Source organism: Danio aesculapii, chromosome 10 (assembly GCF_903798145.1).
Source record: "Danio aesculapii chromosome 10, fDanAes4.1, whole genome shotgun sequence".
Lineage (NCBI taxonomy): Eukaryota > Metazoa > Chordata > Actinopteri > Cypriniformes > Danionidae > Danio > Danio aesculapii.
The window spans coordinates 7169998-7196667 of record NC_079444.1 but is presented as its reverse complement, the minus strand read 5'-3'; the positions used below and the strand labels follow the sequence as shown (position 1 = coordinate 7196667).

General features: G+C 34.4%; 1 protein-coding gene across 3 annotated transcripts in view; it reads left to right on the top strand.

Annotated features, from left to right (window-relative positions):
- The window catches only part of il11ra (interleukin 11 receptor, alpha), a 79989-nt gene that overhangs the window by 15702 nt on the left and 37617 nt on the right, over positions 1 to 26670 (top strand). The window lies entirely within an intron of this gene.

Sequence of the window (26670 nt, the reverse complement as noted above, 5' to 3'; positions counted from 1 at the left end):
TGCAGTAATCTTACTTGAGTCTTTCACACCTTTCTAGCATATGGATTTTTCTTTTTGATCTTCAGCCATACTTGTCGTAGATATTGGCCAGTCTACCTGGTTTGGCAGGATTGTGTGCTTGATCTAAACCTTAAAGGATTAGTTTACAAAAAAGATTAACATTCTTTCATCCATTACTCATCATTCCAAACCCCTCTGACCTACTTTCTTCCATCAAACTCAACAACAGAAACGACTAGTAATTGTTCGTGGCACTTTGTGGGTCTGACTGTTAGTAATTGGGCAACTGCATGTCAATTACCAGTCATTAGAGTGTTGGTAGATTATCTGCCTAATATCTATTAACACCATATTTTGATGGTTCCTCAAGAAACATTCTAGGCCCTGTTTACGCCTGGTATTAAGATGTATTTTTGTTGAGCCAATCACAAGTGGATGACACTAAGTACAGGCGTAATTAGGGCATTAAACATTTCACTACTTTCATTTTTTCGTATCACTCTACAACTTAGAAAAGTACGTTCTATACTGTATGAATGTGAGCAGTATGAATGGAACTCGGACGTACCACATACACCATTTTGTCATAATTACGTGACCTACACACATGAGTTGCATCGCTTCACTCCCATTCATGAATTATCTCGCGGGGCATCATGGGATAGCACAGCATGCATCGGATACACACTTCAGAATCTCGCCGGAAGTAGTAGGTCATCCGGGTTGTCACTCTGTCTCTTAGAAAAGTATGTTCTATACAGTATGATTGTGAGCAGTATGAATGGAACTCGGACGTACCACATCCGCCATTTTGTCATAATTACGTGACCTACCCGCATGAGTTGCGTCGCTTCACTCCCATTCATGAATTATCTCACGGGGTCACCCAGGTACTTCTCGCATACTGTTTTTTTTTTGCCTCACATACTGTTTTTAGCGTACTACATAGTAGGGAGGTATGTGATTTTGGACGCAACCCATGTCTCCTTAACCAAACACACCTGATTCAGATCATCGACTCATTAGCAGAGACTAAAAGACCTGTAATGGGTGTGACAGGCAAAGGAGACATCCAAAACATGCTGTTTTCCAGGAACGTGGTTGAGAAACACTGATTTAGATCCTCATGTGATCGAGTGCATTTGAAAAGCCTCTGAAGACCTCCTACTTTCTACTTAATTCTTATACATTAGTGGGCAAGTTGATAAAGTGTGTGCTAGTCGGATTGAATTTAAACCTTGCTATCTAAAATCATAAATTTATGTGGAAACTTTATAAAGCTCTGTAATCTCACAATCCCTGATTAAGCCAACCAGTGTTTTGCAGCTGATTGAGCAAGAATGCTAGTCATTCTATATCTTTATATTGTTTTCCATTGTCTCCTTTTATATTTTCACTATTCTTTGTGCATTATTAATTCAAAAGTCAACTATTTTTAGCATTGAATCATTCAGAACGGGTCTAAAACATTTTGAGCTTATCCACCTTAAAACCCTTTCAAAGGTAGTTAAAAATGCACCAGATCTGATTATTTTGACAAGTATAAATGCTCATGTGGTCGAATGTATTCAGACAGCAACTAAAGACCACCTATCTTGCATATGCAATGAATTCTGGAATTGGTTGGTTGATTTGTGTTTACATCAGGTTTTGTTCCAGAGATCCAGAAGTTGTTCAAGTCATTAAGTATTTGCCTAAGGCATGCTGACATTGCTCACAACATACCTTCGGTGTTCCTCCCATGGTAACAAAAATTCCAGTGTGTCTTTGTAAGACTGCACACTAGTTGTTGCCCATCTTGAGTTCATCCTGTATCTTTAGTTTACATCTTTCCTCAAATGGGCAACATGTTATTCCCTCCTGGTAGATTCTGACACATCACCATTTTCCAGACTAATGCTGTATATCTGGGCTCAGTTTTTGCAAGCTCTGCCAGTCAGTTATCTGTAAACCACACCTTTATCTGCAGGGCACTGGGTGGTCTTTGTTCAAGTCGAAGAGAGAACACAAGCCACGGTCTCCTGTGTATCCACATCCTGGACTGTTTAGTAGACTCTGCCTATCCAAACAACAGGGAAGATTACTTGCAGCTTTATTTTCTTTCAATCCCTTGAAACTCGTCTCTTGTTGCGAAGATGTGCTTGAACCGCTCTCTTTCTTTTTCCGAAGACCCGCAGTGGCCTTGCACCACAGGCAACTCTGGGAAAACGCATCCAATTCTCTTGGACTTCAGAGCTTTTTTCAAAAAATTTAGATAAATGACCTTTTAAGAAGGATGTAGTTAATCTACATTAGCAAGACATTAAAGAAATGTTTGTTTTTGCATATTTCATGTGTTTATTTATTTCTGTATTTGGTTTGACTTCTTTTTGATCATTTTAAGATCGATTTCAAGTAGCTTTGCCAAAACAGTGCATTGACAAAATGTTTGAATTTAATTTAACTGGTCATAAGTGAATACAACAATATTAAAGAGTGTTTTCATTCGGAGACAGCCTCACTTTATTTTTTTATAATCAGTTCATGATATAAATATCACTTTTGATGTTACTAATCACAGTTTAAAGCTGTTTTGGATGCCATTCATTCATTTTCTTTTGGCTTAGTCCCTTTATTAATCTGGGGTCGCCACAGTGGAGTGAACCGCCAACTTATCCAGCATATGTTTTACACAACAGATGCCCTTCCAGCCCAACACATCACTGGGAAATAGCCATACACACTCATTCATACACTACGGTCAATTTTAGCATACCCAATTCACCTGTAACCCATGTCTTTGGACTGTGGGGGAAACCGGAGCACACGGAGGAAACCCATGCGAACACAGGGCGAATATGCAAACTTCACACAGAAACGCCAACTGACCCATCCGAGACTCGAACTAGCGACCTTCTTGTTGTGAGGTGAACATGCTACGCACTGCCGCGTCGCCCTGTTTTGGATGTATCTTTTAATTATCAAATGTTTAATTTCAGATGGCAGGGTGGCTCAGTGGTTAGCACAGCATAAAGGTTGCTGGTTCGAGTCCCAGCTGGGTAAGTTGGCATTTCTGTGTAGAGTTCTCCCCATGTTTGTGTGGGTTTCCTCTGGACACTCCGGTTTCCCCCACAGTCCAAAGAAATGTGCTGTAGGTGGATTGAATAAGCTAAATTGGCTGTGTGTGTGAGAGAATGTGAGAGTGTATGGGTGTTTCCCAGTGCTGGGTTGCAGCTGGAAAGGAATTCTCTGTGTAAAATAGGCATGGTATAAGATTCTGACTGTAACCTTGGATAATAATATCACCGTTTCACGGTATCACATATTGTAATTACTGCTCTAAAATAGGGCTCTGCAATTAATCGAAATCGAATCGCGATTTGAAACATTGAGATTAGCTAATAGCAAGAGGCTGCTATATGAAATATATTTGTACTATTTAATTAATTCATTGAAATAATTTCTCCTGCCTGCCCAGAGCAAATGTGTAACTGTCGACTGTGTGTGATAATCTTACTAGCCAATTGAGTGAGCACAATTGAGTGATGAGTGTCTTGCTAAAGAGTCATCTGAAAGTATTGGCAGTGACACTCGATCTAATAGCAAGCAACAGCAAAGTACAGTTTCAGATTTGTTTCAGCCATATTAGTTTGCTGAGTGTTCTGTATTTTTTGTAATAAGCCACACTATCTCCCTAATTTGAGTTCAACTATAGTTTACAGAATGGTAAAGTCATTTTATTTGTGTTTACTGTTTGCTTTAGAGAAAAAAAATAGTGTTTCATTTCTGAATATTTAGAAAAAAAATTGAATAAATGTTTAATTAAGTTAATATCTTTTTAGTTCCTTTTTTTAACTAACACTCGCTGCAGTTTAGAAAAAGCTATTATATAGATTATTGATCTGAAGCTTTACTACAAAATTAAATCGCAAATCAAATAAAAAATGCAATATCTGTCAAAAAAATTAAAAATAAAATCGCAATTACATGTTTTCCCCAAATTGCACAGTTCTTCCAAAATATGTTGTTTTTAAATGTCTGGGGAAAAAAACAGCAACTTTTTCCTCATTGCACACAATATATTTTATATTAAGAAATTTTGAAAATATTTTGGAACAGTAGCTTTTGATGTGGAGGGTCCTTTTCATCTGGAGATACAGTTGCCCTAAAAAAAATTAATAAACTAGATGTATAAAAACACGTAAATAATAAAAAAAATGCACATATACTGTAGTAACGGTATATCAAAGTTTTGGCCGTTTTAGAACCTTGACGTTTCCAAACCGCTGTAAACCTTGAAAACGGTTATCGCCCCAACGGTTATTGCCTAGTGTAAAACATATGCTGGATAAGTTGGCGGTTCATTCCGACATGGTGACTCCTGATAAATAAAGGCACTTAGCCAAAAAGAAAATGAATGAATGAATAAAATATGTTGTTTTTAAATGTCTGGGTAAAACAGCAGCTTTCCCCCCACTGAACACAAAATATTTCATTTTAAGAAACATTTAAAATATTTTGGAACAGTAGCTTTTGATGTTAAGGGTCCTTTTCAGCTGGAGATACTGTTGCCCCCAAAACTAAATAAAATAGTTGTAAAAAACACGTAACCCCCCCCCAAAAAAAAAAAAAAAACAAAAAAAAAAAAACAATAGATAGCCCGTAGATATACCGTAGGAACGGTATGACATAAAGCTTTGGCGGTTTTAAAACCTTGACTGTAAAACCTTGACTGCGCTGTAAACCTTGAAAACGGTTATCGTCCCATGCCTAGTGTAAAACATATGCTGGATAAGTTGACGGTTCATTCCACTGTGGTGACCCCTGATAAATATAGGAACTAAGCCGAAGGAAAATGAATAAATGGGAGTTTAATTTCTTTATTTATTTTCCATGATGCATCGATTGGCAAAATTCTGCCAGCTCAAGTGTTAAAGTTCAACCACATTTGATTTTCTCGTCGAGCAGCCTCATTAAACACAGCAGATTAACGCAAATGTCAGATTTGTCCAAAGCACCTTCAGCCTATTCATATTTTTGTTGTTGTTATCTCCCGCTGCCCTTTGCAAAGGTGATAATCTAGAGAAATGTCACTCGACTGATGAATTACGTTGTCTGAAACGCTCACCACCTGTGCATGCATGCAGAATAGGAAACAAGTGTCACAGAAAACTGCATCAAAAAGCAGGGCAAATATGCATCACATTCCTCACATGATCCTTTCCATTTGTCAGGTCATCTGTTTTCCATTCAAGCGTGTTGAATGAGTTGGAATGTGCCAAAGAGGGGAACGCTTGTCTATTTTCAGCGTCCTCTCTGCCTTTTCCCTTGTAAAAAGATGGCATGTTACTTCATGAGTCATCTTTGCGATCTGTGCTTAGACTTGCTCTGAATTGGTCTTGATAATTAAAGACATACAACCTCTAAATTGAGTGAACTTGTTTTGAATGGGTGTATGTTCACACTTGTAGTTAATTCCTCTGGATTAATTTGGGCCAAATCACAGAAGATAATGATAGATTTAGTGCTTTTTTAACTTAGCGTTTATATTGTACATTTTAAGACAAAACTAAAGACACAAAAAAAAAAAAAAAAAATCTTTAATGCGATATATTTTATGACAGATCTTGCCGACATGCAAAACTTTGCTGTGCTCCTTATGTGCACATACTTGGTATTTATATTCATTGAAAACTGATAAAAATGTCCAAAGGAGTCAAAATAGTGCCAATGATTCATCATTTAAATAAATCATAAAAAAAAAAAAAACATCTTCTGTCATTAATGGTGTCTTTATTTAACAAATAATTATTTATACAAATATTTTGTAACTAAATAACTTAAATTATACTGCTTTTTAAAAACACAAGTAAATAAGAATTACTTCATCATCCTACTAGAATTACTTCATTATCTGAAACCCTAATTGACTTGATCTTTAGCAATAAACCAGAAGAGTAACAAAGTCAATAAACTTATTAACAGGGATGTCAGATCATAATCTTATATTAGTGGTTAGAAAACTAACAAAACATAGGTTTTTATATCAACAAGATAAAAGAAATGTGTTAAATATACCGAAAAAGCTTAAAAATTAATTTGAAGAGAAAATCAAAAAACTAGATTGGAGTGAGATTGTCTACATGTAAATTAGAAGCTGCTTCTGAGTGTTTAATGGCAGAAATTAATAAAACCAAAAATAAATTTAGCAGAAATATCACCTTTTCTAAAAAAAAACAACTAAATTTACTTCGGTTAAATTAACAATTTTGGAAATTAATGAAACAGAGGGATCATTCCCTAAAGAAATCAATTAATTCAGGGTTAGCCCATGACAAAAGTACATTTCAGCAACTGCGTAATAAAGTTTTAAAGGAAATAAGACAAGCGAAAGCTAATTTTTTTAATGATTTTTTAAATAATGCAAAAGGGAATAGTAGGTAAGTACGGGAGAATATTAATAAAGTGCAAAAAAACTATAAAGCTATTGATTTACAATCTCAGAGAAGTGTAATTCAAGATAAGTATCCTATTACTAGGGTATTTAATATTTTTTTAGTAAAGACATTATATATTCATAATCCAAATTATGAATTTACTGTTTTTAATATTTCTGAAGTATCGGAATCTTGTATACTAAACATTTTAAGTCAACTCAGGAGTTCTAGGGCCAAAGATGCTTTTGAATGTGACTCAGCATTTTTTTTAAAGTATGCAGAAGTTCTCAGTGCACCTTTAACTCACCTTGTTAATTGATCAATAAGACAATCTTATGTTCCAAGTGCCTAGAAGTCAGCAGTAGCAACACCTATATTTAAAGCTGCGGTCACACTTGACTTTTCTTCCCATAGACTTCCATTCATACGCACGCGAATGCGTCAGACCGGAAACGCGGCGTCATGCATCAAGTTTCGCATGTTGCTGCGGTGCAAAGTTCAAGCACGGTGAACTCTGACCTGCGAAATCGCATCACTTGACTGCGTGAGACCAATCGAGGATCAAAACACGATCTCCCTGGGCAGAAATTTAAAACATGGAGCAATCGCTTGCTTTTTCAAATGTCTAATCATCTTGTTTAATCCCATCCCTTTTCGCAGCGCCGTACGACAGAATTTTGCACACACAAAGCCCAGTGTGACCGTAGCTTCAGACTGGTGATCCTGCTAATCTTGTTAATTATAGGCCTATCAGTATTTTACCAATTGGCTCTAAAGTAATTGAAAAGGTTGTTTGTAATCAGCTAGTAGAGCATTTCAATTTAGATAAATTTCCATTACATTCTATATGCAGTTTGGATATAGAGCACGTCATTCTACAGAGACAGCAAACTGTTGGAGCATGCTCAGTATTCCTTAATTGTAATTTTGGAGTTCCACAGGGAACAATTCTTGGACCAGTTCTATTTAGTTTATACATTAATGATTTGCCTGCAGTGTGTCCAGAAGTTCAGGTTCAAATGTATGCAGATGACACAATAGTATATCCTCATGTGAAAACCAAAGAACAAGCTGCTAGCATACTTACTGCTGCACTCAAGAAAGTTTCAGACTGGTTATGTTGTTCATGTTTTACCCTCAACGTAAGTAAAACTGTGGGAATGTTTTTTTCAATTAAGAAAAATGAGGAGCATTGCTCAGATATTTTAATGGAGCAGTAATAAATATAGTTGATCATTTTAAATATTTAGGTGTACTTATTGACTCTAATTAAAAATTTAAAAAACACATTAAGAAGGTTTCCAAAAGTGCTAGTGCAAGCCTTAGGATTTATAGAAACATTAGGCATCAGTTACCTATGGCTGCTGCAAAACTTTTTATGAATACAATGATTTTCCATCCTTTATCTTATTGTGCCACAAGCTGGTCCCACACAACCATTACAACATTGTGTAATATCTATAAACAAACTGTAAAAATTCATCAATTCAGTCATTACTGTAATTGTATTGCACAACATAAATTACTAACATCCGACAGTTTCTTATTTTATGCTGATGTGTGTTTAATGTAAAACAATATTTAATGATCTTGCACCACCACCCTTCAAACAATGTGTGATTGTCTGCAAGGACAGTATAAGACAGAATAGATCATCAGTTAAAGGTGATTGTTCAGTTAAACTTAAGAGAACTGCTTTTGGACAATCAGTTCTTTCAGTCAGAGCAGCAGAAAGATAGAATAAAATACCAGTGCATAGCAGAGAGAATACTACTTTTAATAATTTTAAAACTGTTCTTAAAAGTTGGGTTAAACAAAATCAAATATGCAACCACTGATTTGATTTCATTTTATTGACAATGATGTATTGGAGGTATTGTACTGTAAGTGTATATTGTATTATTTTTTACTGTTAAATTTATTACAACTTCCTGCTCAGAGACTACAGATGGCATAACATGCCATGTTGTACATTGTCCCTGTATAAATGATAAAAAATAAAAAATAAATAAAATAACCAATTAATTGAATACAAGTTTATTGACAGTGAACAAATAGATAGGTGTAATTTCTTATTTTATTTTATTGCAAGTAGCAGGAACAGGTAAAACACATAGAAATTAGTTTTTGCCACATAATTTGAGTGGACTTTGCTTTTCTGGTGAGCATGTGTAGATCATGCATAGATAAGTATAGTGGAATATTGAGCTGTTTATTACTTTGACCCTGACACGCACAAGCTAGTTTGCATGGCAGAGCATGCCATTGAAATGAATGGGTTTCATAGTGCAGCACTTTCCACATCCATTGTGAAAGCCACTTCATCCCACTCAGTGACTTGGACTAAAGGGAGAGGACAAATAGTGCATGGTGGGTGGGCGGTGGGTAATATTTTTTTCCCTTTTGGCCAAAAAGATATTTTAATTTATCATTTTACAGTGGCCGATAATTGCATCCCTAGTATAATGCAAACAATAAGATATTGCCCATTACTAGGTCCATGTGCATACACTGTAACAAATACTGAAAGCTAAATCAAGTTAACTTTATAAGTCATTTTAACTTATATTATATTAAACTGACTTAAATCAGCTTGTGTAACTCCTAAAATTGAGTTGGAACATGAATAACTTAGTTTATTGAGTTACAATTAACTAAAAGTATATGACTTATTGATCATTTATTTTTTTTAGTTTACCGGCTGGTAGACAATCCTAGATGGACCATAATTTCAGAGGTCTCAGTACACTTTTTTTGGTGCACTCCAAAGTTCAAATGGCATCTATCACATTTATACAAATGAATTGCACTAACAGAGCAAACACAGCAGTTTTTATTTTAAAAAATGAAAATAAAACTTGAAAATAAATGCATCTACAATCAGAAACAAAAAGGAGTACTTGTACTGAGAAGGTATTTCACAAAGTCATTGTTCTTTTTTTCTTTCTTTTTTTTGAGCAATACCTCACTCAAGGCCACAGGATGTCTTTACTTCTATGCCTTTTATCAACAATGCCTTTTCAATTTTCCATATACAAACACCGGCAATGGGCGATAAGTTTGAGCAGCAGATGGAGATATAACTGTTGCAGCGCAGTCGACAATAAAAACTATATTATATAAAAAAAAACATTCACGAGAGTCTTATCTTTTGTTATAGCAGCACTGTGAGAGTTGGCCTCACTATTGGCAGGCGTAGCGAACAACCCCACGGAGCAAGCGCTGGAATTCAATGGAAAGAAACATTAAATGTTGGCGAGACTTGCACATTCCTTCAAACTTTTTTGGCTGTCTTTCCTACTTTGAGGCGACTTACGTCCCACGAGGTTCCCCTACTCTCATTCGCCTCTCTTTTTTTCTTCTTCTGGTCCATTGTCCTTCCTGCACAGTGATTAGTGACTAAGCACTGAGGACTGGATTTGACATTTAGAGAAATGTTTTAAAAGCAGCAGTTTATCCAAAAAAGTAAATTTGCCATTTATCTACTCACGCCTAAATAAGAACATTAAATATGGTATTTAACTGAAACCGTGGTCTTTTGTTATTCATAAAATGCAAGTAAATATCTACTGAAAACAACAAGCGGATATATGCTGGATACATTGCGGCCTTGTGAAGCTGACACTTCAAAACAGCCAAACGACTTTGTACCTGCACAGATATGGTTTTGTAGTCAATCATGGTTTTGTTGCAAAGAATTCGCATGCCGCGAAATAATTAACACATGTCGTCACACTAATAACAAACTTGCGTTTAGTAGTTTACAGAGACAGAGTAAAGATATTGGGTGTGTCTCAATCAGTACCCTTGTTCAGTAGTCAGTGCGCTGATCAGGTCGTCAGCCATTTTAAGTGCTGTCTTAATCGCCAAATTTTTCCAGGGCTCTGAAATGATATGCACTATGCGCCCTTAATGGATTTTCGGAAATGCGAAATATGAATCATGAGATCCAAGTTATCAAATGTAATGACAAATGAAAAAATACATATTTATTTTTAATATGAACGAACACAACTAGATAGGTTAGGACAAATCCACAAACATTTTTAATTGCTTAAGGATTTAAATGTTGCTGGTACATGAAACAATCAAATTATTTAGCTATTATGTATTTTTTTAAATTTATTCAAATTAATATATGAATATTAAATTTTTGGGCATCACGTGGTGCAGTGGGTAGCACAATTGCCTCGCAGCAAGAAGGTCGCTGGTTCGAGCCCCTGCTGGGTCAGTTGGCATTTCTGTGTGGATTTTGCATGTGCTCCCTGTGTTCGCATGGGTTTCCTCCGGGTGTTCCGGTTTTCCCCACAAGTCCAAAGACATGTGTTATAGGTGAATTGGGTAAGCTAAATTGTCTGTTGTGTATATGTATGAATGGGAGTGTATGGGTGTTTCCCAGTGATGTGTGGCAGCTGGAAGGGCATCCGCTGCATAAAACCAACCTGATCTCATGAGAAAATGTAAGCATTTCAGGTTTTGTCAGTTTAGTGGCTAATTCGTACGAGTTAAGTCATATGAAAATGTAAGTTCTAAAAAGGAGGCGTGGCACCTAACCCCACCCCTAAACCCAACCGTCATTTTGTGATAAGAAAATCATACTAAATTGTGCAAATTAGATTTTATAAATTCATACCAATTAGCCACTAAACCAAAAAGTTATGAATTGACGTAAGGTTACATTGGTAAAACATGTGCTGGATAAGTTGGCAGTTCATTCCGCTGATTAATAAAGGGACTAAGCTGAAAAGTAAATGAATGAATAAATGAATGAAGGAAATTACAGTGCTGCTGTTGTTTATAAACTCCAGTTTTGATGATGCAAATTGAGGATGTTTTCATGGCACACACAGTGTATCTTAACGTGTTCTGAATCAAGCTCATCACTGTCCTTACTGGTACCCAAATTCCTGCACACAACCTACTAATGAACAACCTCGGGAGCTAGGGTGCTGATTGAGATGCAGATAATTTTTTCCAAAATGTATTTTGTTTTGGAAAACATTAAGTGTTTGCTTTTTCAGACTGCCAAAACTAATACTCAGTTTGAAAATTGTGTTTTACACCCACAATCAAGCATAATTAAGTAACAATTAAGGATAAATACCCCTTTTGTTACATCCTGTCTTCCGACATATACAATCATATTGGGCATTTTGTCATTTTCCTGAAATACAAACCATATGAGTGTTCACTAAAATAATACATTAGATGTCTTAAATATTTTAGTTGACTTAAATGTACTTTTCTAGTCATATATGGCTACATATAGCGCTCTCCAGTTGTACATGGTTTGAAAATAGTGTGTGCGCAACATGCAAGTGATTTGTTTAACCAGTAAGCATTTAAAGCACATGAAACTAGCATGCTTTTATCATTATGAATAGGTATCCTGAGAGTGTAACACTACCACTGAGTTAATATTTGATGTGAATGTGTCATGCACTAAAGTATCGAGATATATCGGTGACATAATTGCAATGTATACAATGTGTAGTATACATGACTACAATATTCCTTAGATTACAAAGACATTTAAATCACCCAACAATTAAATCATCATATTTCACACCTCTACTACAGCTCATAGTTGCTTTTACAAATAACTTATTTGGACCCTTTTTTTTTTAGAGAAGGAAAGTCTCCTTAGTTAAAACAACACCACTGATTAGAGTTAGAATGTTGCCTTAGGAGCAGCAGTCTCGGTCATTTGTAAAAAAGCAAGGCCGTGCTCTAGGTTTTGGAACAGAGCCATTAGTGTCAGTAAAGAGTCATGGTTGGTTTGCTGTATTGAGGTGAGGTGTGTTCTGATGGATGAGCTGGGTTGCACTTGCACATTTGGTATTCTGATGATTCAGTTTTGGAGAAGTTTATGCATATGTCTTTGTATTCCAGAACCTGATAGATGCCATTATTTTGCATGCCTGCGTGCTACAGTTGTAAATTTTTCACTTTTTGACTTGCTTAAATATGCAAACTCAACATCTGGTTAGCATATGCGCGTATGTGTGTATGTGTTTGTTTTGCAGTTGAATATTCAAATATGAAAACTCGTGGTGGGAAAAATTCTCCAAAACCATCACATTTTCATAAATGGTAATTTTAGGAACATTTGGGACCACTGTGTAACAAGGATTTGTAATGCCGTATAAACAAATGTGAAACTGTGAATGATTGTCTTTCATGGAAGAGGTTTTGCTGCAGGATATTCATAATGCATAGAAACTGTCATACAATTTGCATGATATATCTATACATTCAGGCTTATTAGACAAATGTCTCTTTAACAACAGTTTTGCAAACACCAAAAATACCACTCTACACTATCTGTCAAGTCTTGTTGCCTTTCCAAGTTTTAGGAACAACTTGACTTCTAGTTGATAATTTGGTATCAGATGTGGGTTATACTGTAAATTAAGCCTCTATAGGTGGCCTCTAGATTGATTATTTTACCAAAATAAAAATATGATCATGCCTTGATTTTTAATTAGGACAGTAAGGTCTGAATTTGCTTAGACAAAAGTATTGTCTATTAACAGAAATTATGTACAGTATAGAATATTAAGTCATGGTGCAGTGGAAAAAAAAATTTATATTGTGTATGACTTCCATGAGCTTGGACGACTGTATCCATACATCTCTGCAATGACTCAAACAACTTATTAAAAGTCATCTGAAATGGCAAAGAAAGCGTTCTTGCAGGACTCCCAGAGTTCATCAAGATTCTTTGGATTCATCGTCAATGCCTCCTTTATCTTACCCCAGACATGCTCAATAATATTTATGTCTGGTGACTGGGCTGGCCAATCCTGGAGCACCTTGACCTTTTTTGCTTTCAGGAACTTTGATGTGGAGGCTGAAGTGTAAGAAAAAGTGCTGTCCTGCTGAAGAATTTGCCCTCTCCCGTGGTTTGTAATGTAATGCTGCTTTTTAATACAAATATCAAATCCACCAATCACATGGCAGCAACACATTAAAGCATGTAAATATGATGCATTTACATCACACAGATACAAAGATTTAATCTGAGCACCAGAATGGGGAAGAAACATTAAGTGACACTGAATGAGTGAATGTGACCTGTAGGGCTGTGCGATTATTGAAGTCGTATCGAAATCGTGATTTAGACATGAGCGATTTCTAAATCGCTTTACAGCACCATTTTCCAGCAGCATGGTATTTGAACAAATCAAAACGCAGCACGCCTGAAAAGAGCACGAGAACAGGAGACTGATGGATGATGAGTTCAGCACAGGAGGACTTGATGCTAAAAATCAACATCTGTTGAGTGGGATTAGGTTCCTTTGGATACAGGAAGGCTGATGTATGGCTGAACCAGGTAATTTGGAAGTCATATTTTGCATCTAAAAGCGTGTGTAAAGCATGAGTGCATCGCTTCTTTCAGCATTTTCAACGTGCTTTGCGGTCACTCCATTGTTGTTGCTCGGTGACCATCAACCATTTTCTCAGAGGATGACAAACTAAGAAAACATTGCTGCAGTTCCCATACAAGTTTTATGTATGGAGTGAATTAAAAAGTACTTGGTGTTTGGGTGTTCTGTGTTTGTCTGAAGTAACCGAAATGTGTATATTCCATACAAAGTATGAAGCTGATCGGTCAGTTCTTGTTATGTGACTCACGGTGCAGCATCCTGAAAAGTTACATTTAAAGTTTGTCTGAAAAGAGATGTTTTCATCTGGGTGCACTTGGCATACGCGTGTACCGCTGTCAATATGTGCACACAATCACACGCCTCCATTGAAAATAAAGGACTTGTCCGCGCAAAAGACAAGATATGTCAATGGCCTTTTTTACGGCAGCGTCACAAAGAGGTCTATGATCTATGCGTGACAAAATATATCTAAACACACACGCAACTACTTCTGATATTTGGTTAAGCAGAACGTTGGAGCCTTAATTGAGTTTGACAGCACGCACACACATAGACACACATTTGTTTTGCCATAGGTCTGTTCTAGAGACAATTTGTAACAGCTTTACTAGGTGATTTTTATTTTATGTCTGTTTTAGAGACATGTTACACTTTGATAAAGATCTAATTGTTTTTCTTTTGAAATATGTTTCAGATTCACACCGCGAACACAGATTCAGCCTGTCTGTGACAAAATCTTGATTCAAATCGAAATTGCAATATAGTTCAAGAAAATTATAATAAGTTTCTTTTTTCCATATCGCACAGCCCTAGTGACATGTTTGTTGATGCCAGCTATTTTTAGCAACTGCTGATTTACTGGGATTTTCTTTAGTAATGGCTTGCCAATACCAATAAATCTTTTTATTTGGAAGCCAATAACTGATAAGGCCTCTAAATAGAAATAACACCTTGGCATTATTAATAAGTATTCCAAGTTTTTAGATCCATAAAGCAAACATCACATGGGGATCAGATTTTCGAAATAATAAAGCCTCAAAATGTACGGAATAGGGCTGCACAATATATCGTTTTAGCATCTATTTTGCAAGGTGTGAATATGCAGTAGTCACAGTCACATCGCTGGACAAGCAATGTGGTGCCAGGATTATAGTTGACAGATTACAAGTTCAGAACACATGGGAATTGTGGGAATTAATCTAAAGTTTTTACAGAAAAATCTAAATCACAGAAAAATCTAAATATCACAATGTAAGTATTTTTTTTATCAGTATCATACAGCCCCAGTACATAATATGTTGTCAAAGATTAAGATAATATATTTAGCCTTGTATTCCAAGGGGAGAAAACACTGTCCGTCAGAAATAATCCATAATTTATGGAAATTTACTTTCTGTTCAGGACAATAACTATTACATAAAATAAACATTTATCTCTCATGACTGATATGACTGCCAATATTATATTATATTATATATACAGGCAGTGTTGGGTTAGTTACTTTAAAAAAGTAATCTAAATTACTGACTACTACTGAACAATTGTATTTTGATTACATTACTAATTACTTAATATAAAAAGTAATCAGATTACTAATTACTTTACTTTGAAGTTAATTTTAAAACATATGAAACCTATAAAAAATTCAAAAAAAAAAAAACTGCAGCTCTTTCAGTAATTTATATTCAGTGAAAAACATTACAATGGGTTAAGTAAATAATTCAAAAGACTTAAAGAGATAAGTCACCCAAAATTCTGTCATCATTCACTTGTTCTAAACCTGTTTTTTTTTTTAACACAAAAGACATTTAGAAGAAAATTGGATACCTGTACCATTGACATCCCTAGCATCAAAGAGCACTGCAGTGCTTTGGGTGTTGTGTGTTTATCTGAAGTAATTCGTCTACCGAAACATGTATATTCCATACAAAGTGTGAAGCTGATTGGTCATTTCTTGTCTTTCCATTGGAAATAATGAACTTGCTATGCGCAAAAGATGCGATATGTTTCTTTACATCTTCTCTTTACATTCAGACAACACCTTGACTCCTGATCCTGCACAAAAATCCAATATAGCCTGTTTAGGCTGAGTTGGGCCACCATTTTTTGTAGTAAAGTATCGTCGTAGAATGCTTAATGTTTAAATGCTGGTCAAGTTAAAAGCTGTCGAAAGTTGTTTAGAGACTGGAAATAGACTGCATTTCACAGAAATATTTTTGTTTTTATGCTCAATGAAATCAATGTAATGTCTGTATTTCCACTTTAAGAAGCAATCATCAGCAACCATTTCAGCTCGCGTTCTCCAGCTATTTAAAAGTGCATGCCTATTAACTGTTGTTGCAGTGGAAAATGTGATTTAAAAGTAGCATTTGTTTTCTGTTAAAAAGAATATTTGTAACTAAAAGCAATTACATTAATTTTAGTAACTGTAAAAAAAAATTACACTTTTTTAAAATGTAATTCATTAAATTATTGCGTTCCCCAAACATGTAATTATAATACAGTAATGCATTACTGTGGAACACGTTATACCCAACTCTAATTACAACTAATAGTTTGTTTTTTAAAGAGACAGTTCACTTAAAAATGACTCGCCCTCAAACAAATATAAAAATTTCATCCTCTTGTCCTTTCTTCCCTGTTGAACACAAAACAAGATATTCTCAAAAATGTTGGAAAAAGTACCCATTGACATCCATATAGGAACTACTATGAAAGTCAATGGCTATTGTCTCCAACATTCTCCAGTGTTACACAAAAGAAAGACACTCAAAACAGGTTTGGAACAAGTTGAGAATGAGTAAACAATGACAGATTTTTCATTTTTTGGTGAACTATCCCTTCAAATGTTTTAATAATGTGCAGATTAACTAATTATCAAGTGAATCATTTGCTGCAGTCCTAGTTTAAGGAAATACATCTTTATTTATTTTCTAGTTTGTTATTTGCAAATGGTGCTTATAACACTTTCAATTTGAAACAGCTGTGAAACAGGCAAACAATTTTGCCACAAGCACATATTTTTAATGAGCCTGCGTTTGTGTAAAATGTATTATGAGTGCACTTAATACAAAACCAGTGGTTATATGCATGATTAATGTGGCTAGTTTTAAAATATGCATATTGTTGATCTAATAATAAAAGGTTAAAATAAAATATTGTTGATTGCCACAGACTTACAGTAATCTGTCTCTATTTGTCGCAATTTTCCAATAGTAACTTTTGTATTTGATAATTTTTTTCCCTTTCAAACTATTAAACGTGTACAAGAGCAATATGGGACAGTCATACTGCTCGTATTGTTGGAAAATGCTAAAGGGTGATATGGGTACCGAGGGTCTGTTTTTAACCTGGATTAACAGCTCTATGTTTATCTTCGCCAGATGCTTCATCGCTAAGTTGCATTCGAGCCAGTCGTCCCGAACAACAACAGGCAACAGACTAAATAATATATAAGGATATATAATTTACCATAGGCTCGTGGTCAGCGTTTAGCTTTTGGTTTTTCACGCTGTGGCTTTGACATGTGGAAGGTAGAGGTGCATTTTTGTGGTTGAGGAGAAGGAGAAGCATTCCTTCGGGTGGGGGTTGATGAAGCCGGAGTCATAATTCTGCCCCTTTTCGGCGGAAAGAACCACAGGTGCATCCACTTTGGAAAAGAATACAGATCTTACAGAAGTTGAATTGTCGGTGTATTGATGTGATTCCATCTACAGTGCGGAATGTTGTGTGTATTGATACATTTATGTGTATTTAGGATATTTGTATCAGTTATAATTATGTGTTTATAGCTTATATTAGTTTGTGTATTTTACATTGGTTTTATTTGTTAAAAATACAGGAAAAATAGCAGTAATGGTGTCAAATATTATTGCAATTTAAAAATAAGAAGTGTTTATTGTATTATTATTATTTTTTAATCTAATGTATTTCTGTGATTCATTGCTGAGTTTTCTGCATCAATACTCCAGTCTTCAGTTTCACATGACTTTCTTTCCTTTTCTAATAAAAAGGTATTTATTAGGGATGCACAATATATCATTTCAGCATCAGGATCTGCAGTCAAAGTCAGAATTATAGTTGACAAGTAGCTTCAAAACATGCTATTTTTAGAGTCACTACAAAGTTTAAACATAATAGAGTGAAAGTTTTAAGGTCTGTGTCTGTGCACAAGATTTTTCCAAGATTTTTAATTAATTAATTTATTTATTTATTAAGAAATTCAATTATTTACATGATCAAGGCTTTACAGTTTTATTTGACATTTTCATGACAAAAAAACTCTTACTTTTTTCTTACTTTCTACTTATTTCATTTTTGTATTGTTTTTATTTCAAATATCTAAAGATTATTTTGCTTGTTTTATGGACAAATTCATATAATTTTGACTCAACAAATCTACAACAAAACACTATTTCTAACTGTCTAGAAAATGCTTCTTGATTTAAGAACTTGTAGATATTTGCACTAGAAATTCATCTGGTGAAATTTTATTGATATTTCAATGTATATCACAGAAAAGTAAAATATCGCAATATCAGATTTTTTTTCCAATATCATGCAGCCTTAGTTTGCATACATGGTTGTATATCTTTTATTTAAACATGCATACATGAGTAAATAAATATAGCAAGAAATCTTTAAATGGATAAATATGATAATAAACTATATATTTTATATTAATTTACCTTCCACATAAATACTCTTCATCGAACATATCGATCATCGAAGTATGCTTTCTACAAAATCATTTTAGGGGTTTTTCACCTTTAATTTGGATAGAATAGTGAAGGTTACAGACAGAAAAGTATTGGGAGCAGAGAAAGGGTCAGCAAAGGACCTCAAGACGGGAATCAAACTCAGGTCACCGTGAGCACAATGGTGCTATATGTCGGCACATTTAACCACTAGTCTATTTGCACCGACTATATAAAGCTAAGCACTGTTGTTAACACTAATACTAAAAACTAATAAAATGCTGTATATTATATATTTACTGATGTTATTTTAACATTGTTTTAGCTTTTAGCAGATATAATCAGAATTTTTCTGCACATTTTATTTCTCTTTTGTCTTTGATTATAAGAAAGTGTTTAAAGCGTTAATAGGCTAGCTTGCTTAAAACAGGCAAAAGAGACTGATAATGTAGTTGATATTAGACATGGGACGTTAACCACTTAACTGTGGTTTGGAAAAGTCAAAGTTTCTGTTATACCATTTCAAGCTATATAATAGATTGATGTTTTATATTTTATTTCTTTTTTAGGGCAACTGTATCTCCACAATAAAAGCTACTGATCAGCTCACAATTCAGGAAACATTTGAAAATCAAATTGCTTATATGCACCAACATACAATCATGCTGCATAGCTGAACAGTGCAGTGGCTTTATATATACAAAAAGAAAGATCTCCAAAGACACCTTTTCAAGTTGTGAAGAAATCTGTGTTTTTGAAACTAATAAAGACAGCAGACGTCAACGATTAATTTTTATTATTTTGCCTGACATGTTTACTGTTTTAAAATATTTCTTGAAATAAAATAGATTGTGCTCAATGAGTGGAATAACGTTAGACATTTTAAAAGAACATCTTTTAGAGCAGTAATCACAATACCGTGAAACCGGGATATTTTTATTCAAGGTTATCATATACCATCAGAATCCTATATTGGCCCATGTTGATATTGGTTGCCATTTTCTATTTATGCATGTTTTTGCTAAATGCTATTTGTACCATACTTTATAATAATCACAAATAGCTTTTAATGGATAACAAAGTCCTATTGACCTTATTCATTCAAGTATAAGTGGCCACAGCACCTTATTAGCTCGAGACTTCCAGTCTCATTCACTTACACTGATTTTAGCTGTGTTTATAGAGCGTGTAGTTTGACCTTTTTATTCATTCATTTTCTTTTCAGTTTAGTCCCTTTATTAGTCCGCTGTCGCCACAGCGGAATGAACCACCAACTTATCCAGCATATGTTTTATGCAGCGGATACCCTTCCAGCCGCAACCCATCTCTGTGAAACATCCATACACACTCACTCACACTCTACAGACAATTTAGCCTACCCAATTCTACCTTTTAACCAATTTAGCTTACCCAACCTGTACCGCATGTCTTTGTACTGTGGGGGTAACCGGAGCACCCGGAGGAAACATTACTGTAGTTGGCTCAGCTCAAGCAGCACATGAACTGATCATCTCTTCTTGTTTACTACTAGTTATAGCACCAAATAAACATAAACCACCACAAAAGAGGTTCAAAGAAACCGTATACAACTTATCAAAATGTATCACGCATCACATAGCTTCTCAGCCAGTGTTTCAACCGCATCAAGGCATCAGTAAAACAGCTTACAAACTATGTCACAGAACATTTACTTCAGGAAACCATTCACTGTCTCCAAAATCATTAGTTGGATAGAAAAACAAAGAGCAGGATTTTGCTAAATATACAACATCAATTTGAAATCCATTTTATTTGTACTTAACCTGCTGTCTTATTTCATGCATGTTTAAATAAATTAATCATAGAGTTTATTATTACAGTCTTTTAATTCGCTTTTTTTTTGTCAAGTGTTTTTCATAGTGGACAGATCTGACAAAAAAAAAAAAAACATAACCACAAATTAAAACCACAATTGTCTGGTTTCTACAACTTTCCTATGGAGCAAAGAAAAAAGTTAAGTAAATACAAGATTAATCATGACTATTACTGACATTGACATTTTTGCCATATCATCCAGCTCTATTTTAAGTGCAATGCCCCTTATCATACTAACAGAGAAAACATATCACTCTGTCGGACTGCGTGAAAGGAGCTTCACCTCACTGCTGAATTTGACAGTCTCTTGAGATTGGAGAACATGGAGGGCATCCAGATAGCACACTGTGTCCGATCTGGGAAAAACCACTTCTGACTATGCTCTGCCCTCAGGACTTACACTCTATAATACACGTGTACAAGATTCATTGCATATATATGAAGTTAAAAGTTGCAGCTGACATTATAAAATGATTAGACCGTATTTCCAATGTAATATCACAACCATTTGTAACTTTTAGATTTAGTGGCTAATTCATATTAATTTTAAGATCTAATTCATATATTTTAGTACCATTTGCTCATCCCCTAATGAAGGGTAGTGTTAGGGGTGGGGTTTGGGGCACGTCTTCTTGTAATAATTGTATGAATTTGTACAAATTAGCCACTTTTTTTGACAATACATAAAATAGTTGTTTCCTCATGAGATCGGGTTGGGTATTTGGACACATTTGTTCTCCATAGAAGTGAAAGGGAAGGATTGGTGGCAAAATTGCATTTAGGCGTATGCATAGTATGTACAAGAAAAGTTTAAATTTGTGTTATTTGTATGTAGATTGATGAGATTGGGTCGGTTATTTGTATAGACTTAGGGAAGATATATAAAGAGCATTTTCAGAAAGTATACTATATATCTAATGCACAATATATCGAAAAAATTATATGAAAAATTAAATATATATTATTCATATATTCATATATTCATTTAATTCATATATTATATGAAAAAATTATAAATATCATGAAGGTAGTATATACAATATTCATATCGCAGAGAGGTGCAAAAAACAATTACTAAAAAAAAGTCTGGTCTGAAACCAAAAATCTTTTGTGCACATCACCCAGCAGAAGGTGCTGTTCTGCTTTTGGCTAGAAGGTGAACCTATAGCTAAAACTGAATACTGATGACAGGGGTAGACAGGAAAACGACGACAGCCAATATGAGTTAGAATATCAAGGTTTTCATTTTGTATGATTGTGTGTGAAATTAATTGTTCTTTATAAAGATACATGGGCAACGCGGTGGCGCAGTAGGTAGTGCTGTTGCCTCACAGCAAGAAGGTCACTGGTTCGAGCCTCAGCTGGGTCAGTTGGCGTTTCTGTGTGGAGTTTGCATGTTCGCATGGGTTTCCTCCGGGTTAGGGTTTCACCCACAGTCCAAAGACATGCGGTATAGGTGAATTGGGTAGGCTAAATTGTCCGTAGTGTATGAGTGTGAATGAGTGCGTATGGATGTTTCCCAGACATGGGTTGCAGCTGGAAGGGCATCCGCTGCGTAAAACATGTGCTGGATAAGTTGGCGGTTCATTCTGCTGTGGCGACCCCAGATTAATAAAGGGACTAAGCCGAAAAAGAAAATGAATGAATAAATGACTCAAGTAATGAAATGAGGACTATTCGTTTTATATGGAATGACTATTCAGCATTCACAAGTTAAGTTAATTTTGACTGACATGACATAAGCAAATGACAATGTTATAAAACAGCAGCAAGATGTATGAAAGCAATTGATGCATGTCCAAAGCAATTTGTTGGAAGGAATGATAAACTGCTATGTGCACAAATGATTAATTGTTTTGAGAAATGCATGAACTGTTGTGCAAATGTAAATAGTGTTGTGAGAAATGCACCAAAGCGACTGAGAAAAACTGTAAATTGCTTGCCATAATATTTTGTATTAATGCTGTGGGGAAAAACCTTGAGGATTAGTGCAGTCCTGCAATAAAGTGCCAGAAAAAATTGATGTGCAACATCATGCAGCCTGTGGTTTTCAGAAGTTAAACTTTTTAGACATTTTCTGATGCATTGAGGAAAGTTCCTCTGTTTCCAGTTACCAAGAGATGTCCGATAATAATGATGACTAAACCATATGGAAATGAAAATCAAGTGTGTTTTTCCCACTCTGCGAGTTTTAGACTCTTTTTTTCCTCTCTAAAAACCTGATTTACTGTGGAAGATTGATAATTACATGTGTCTTCGGACTTAAATATGTGTCTCCTGATTACTGCTAAACATAATTGTCTACAATTTGGCTACTCAGTTACGGGTTACAGCTGCCAGGAATGTTGACAAACTCCTGAGTGTTTCTCTGACCAGTTTACTTTGAGAAACACACATCCTGTCATTCTTCAGGAGCTGATAATGATCATCATTTTAATCATAAAGAATGATGCATCTTATATTATTTAGATGGGTTTTGTAAACAAACATTAAATTGACATTGTTTTTTTTTTTTTAAAGAATTTTGAAAATCTTTTTTTTAACATACATTATGTTACTACATTATGGGGGTTGGGAGTAGGTTGGAGTCCCTGGTCTGTACTATGCAACAGGTTTCAGGCAGCCGCTGCGATCCTGGGAAAAACGGGAGTGTTGGCAGGTATGCCTTTAATATTGCAAAAGCTGGGCTACTTATAGCTGAATTTTCGGTATTTATACTTCATAATAAACATACAAATCCTAATTATGTTTTAGGAGTATGTTACTTTATCCATTGGCTAATAAAATTATAGATATATACAGATTACAGATGTATATGTCTATATATATTCTGATGGTAGCCTCTGTGACTCGTTCATATTTATTGGAAAATTTTTAATTTGTCTTGTGATTGTCATCTGGAGAACTATGGTTAAAAAGCCTTTTGTTTGTTTTTCTGTGAATGTCACACGCTGTGGTTTTAGCACATCATTTGACCAAAATGATAATGCTTGATGCGTCACCATGTGTGTATCTGTGTGTGTGAATCATTGACACACTCTCATTTTATTAACAAATTAATGTTCAGTTTGAAGCCCTATAGTAATATCTGAAAGATGATGCCCTGAAGTCAGATACACTGTACAGTATCTGTCCTCACAGTTTGTTGTCATCTTATTTTTGTTCCTGCACTTCTGGATTTAGTAATGTGTCATATTTCTGTTATTAAGCTTCTTTAAACTGCAATGATGATGATGCTGGCAATTATGGACAGTGTAAATTATAAAAGGATGTTGTACGCTTGCCTTTTGTATTGAGATAAATATGTAAGTTGCAGACTGTAAAAAAGTGCAGAATGTAACAAAAAAGTGTGTAGTGTAAAGTGCCATTTGCCATTTCTGTGTGGAGTTTCCTCCAGGTGCTCCAGTTTCTCCCACAATCCAAAGACATGCAGTACAGGTGAATTGAATAAACTAAATTGGCTGGAGTGTATGTGTGTGTGTGTGTGTGTGTGTGTGTGTGTGTGTGTGTGTGTGTGTGTGTGTGTGTGTGTGTGTGTGTGTGTGTGTGTGTGTGTGTGTGTGTGTGAATGTGAATGTGAGAGTGTATGGGTGTTTCCCAGTACTGGATTGCAGCTGGAAAGGCATCTGCTGCTTAAAACATATGCTGGATAAGTTGGCGGTTCATTCCGCTTTGGCGACCCTGGGTTAATAAGGGACAAAGCCGAAGAAAAAATGAATTAATAAATGGTTTTATTAATACATTTTTGACAGTTTTTACTATTTTACAAATGTTTGTTTGTTACTAATTTCATGGTGGTGTTTACCCAGATCATTAATTCATTCATTTATTCACAATTAACTAATTCGTTCATTCATAACTTATTAATTCATTCACAATTAACTAATTCATTCATTCATAACGTTTTCATTCATTCATTCATAACTAATTAATTATTTCACAATTGACAAATTCATTCAATTTTAACTTATTAATAATTTCACAATTAACTAATTTATTCATAACATATTCATTCGTTCATAGCTAATTCATTAGTTCACAGTTAACTGCCATTCAATAATAACTTAATCTTTATTCCACAATTAACTAATTTATTTATTCATAACTAATTTATTCATTCACAATTAACAAATTCTTTCACAATTAACTAATTCATTCATTCATTCATTCAGTCATTTTCATTCATTCATTTTTCTTTTGGCTTAGTCCCTTTATTAATCACAGTGGAATAAACCACCAACTTATCCTGCATATGTTTTACGCAGCGGATGCTCTTCCAGCTGCAACCCAACACTGGGAAACACCCATACACTCTCACATTCACACACATACACTATGGCCAGTTTAGCTTACCCAATTCACCTATAGCGCATGTCTTTGGACTGTGGGGGAAAATGGAGCACCCAGAGGAAACCCACTTGAACATGGAGAAAACATGCAAACTCCACACAGAAATGCCAACTGACCAAGCCAGTTCTCGAACCAGCAATCTTCTTGCTGTGAGGCGATCGTGCTACCCACTGCGCCACCGTGATGCCCCTAATTAATTTATTCATAACTAATTTATTCATTAACAATTAACTCATTAATTCACAATTAACTAATTCTTTCATTCATAACTTATTCATTCATTCATTCATTCATTCATTCATTCATAACTAATTTATTAATTCACACATTTAACTAATTAATTCATTCATATCTTATTCATTAATTTACAATTAACAAATTAATTTATTGATAACTAATTTATTAACTCACATTTAACTCATTAATTCATTCATAATTACCTAATTCATTCATTCACAATTAACTAATTAATTCATTCATTCACAAGTAACTAATTAATTCATTCATTACTAATTCATTCATAACTAATCATTAATCAATTAATTAACTCATTTACAATTATCTAAACGATTAATTGATTGTATTTTTAGTTTGTACATTCATTCTATCTATAAAATAATAGCTTTCTTTCTTTCTTCCTGCTTCCTTTTTTCCTAACTATTTCACTTTATGTTTAGTGTAACTTTACAAAATATATGTATTAAAAAACATTTAAATGACATAGTATTTTTTGTTTGTTTTCTTCAAAATGTCCACATTTTGATCTCTATTGTCTATAATTAAATCATTGTCATTTTTGACCATCAATGAATGAATGATCTCCCCTGAGAGTGTTGTTGTGCAGGTGTAGTGACTTCAGCATATGGAATGTGAAATGAGTTCCTGCATTGACTTTTATTAATGTCTTTCCTCAGGCACCGTTTGTCATAAAATGCCAGCCTGCCAGGCAAACGACAGATGTGTCCTGTCAGTTACTGTATTTGTTCAAAGCGTTTACAGCTTGTTGATACTCGGCTCCTCAGGGCCATTTTTCAGATAGCGGGCCTTTTCATTTGACGTCATGTCCCAGAATGCCTTCTACACCCTGCTAAAAGACACAACAGAAACTCTGCTGCTTTCCACTACAAATATATTATAGATTTAGATATAGTATTGATAGTAATATACTATTAAAAACATTACCAACCATAAAATTGTAACCATGAAAACCAGTACAGTTTAAAGGTTTCTAGTCTGTTTTGAGACATATTTCATTATGAAACAGTGCTCAGCATTGTTAAGTACAGTCCATTTTAAAAATGAATATTTTTTATCCATTTCTCAGTGAATATAGGCAATGTATTTTGGTGCATTTAAACAAAAAATTTTTTTGAACAGATATTTATTAAAATAATATTTTAGTTATCAAACATATTTCGAAATTGAAAGATAATACAAATAAATTCAAGCAAAATATTGCAAAAAATAATAATAAAAAATTACAACCTACAAAAATTCTACTGAATTTTTAAATGTTTTTGCTTCTCTTGATTTTTTTTTCTCTTTTTTAAATGTGTATTTAATATTTTTTTCTATCATATAAATTTGGGTGTTGTGGTTTTGGACTGTTATCGTAAGTTATTTTGTTAGATACTGACTTCAGTACTGACTGATCTAATGTATATGCACAAATATAATATTGTATAGCTTCCTATTAAAAATATAAATTAAAAAGATAGATTTGTGAGTGGTGTACTTATATATGCTGAGCACTGTATGTTAGTTTTAACATGCCAGGAAAAGGTTAGCTAAAATAAAATAAAATAAAATAAAATAAAATAAAATAAAATAAAATAAAATAAAATAAAATAAAATAAAATAAATTGAAGTTCAATTAAATCAAATGACATAAATTAAATAATTCAATTAAAATTCAATTTAACACAAATGAATACAGGTAAAATACAATTAAAATAAAATAAT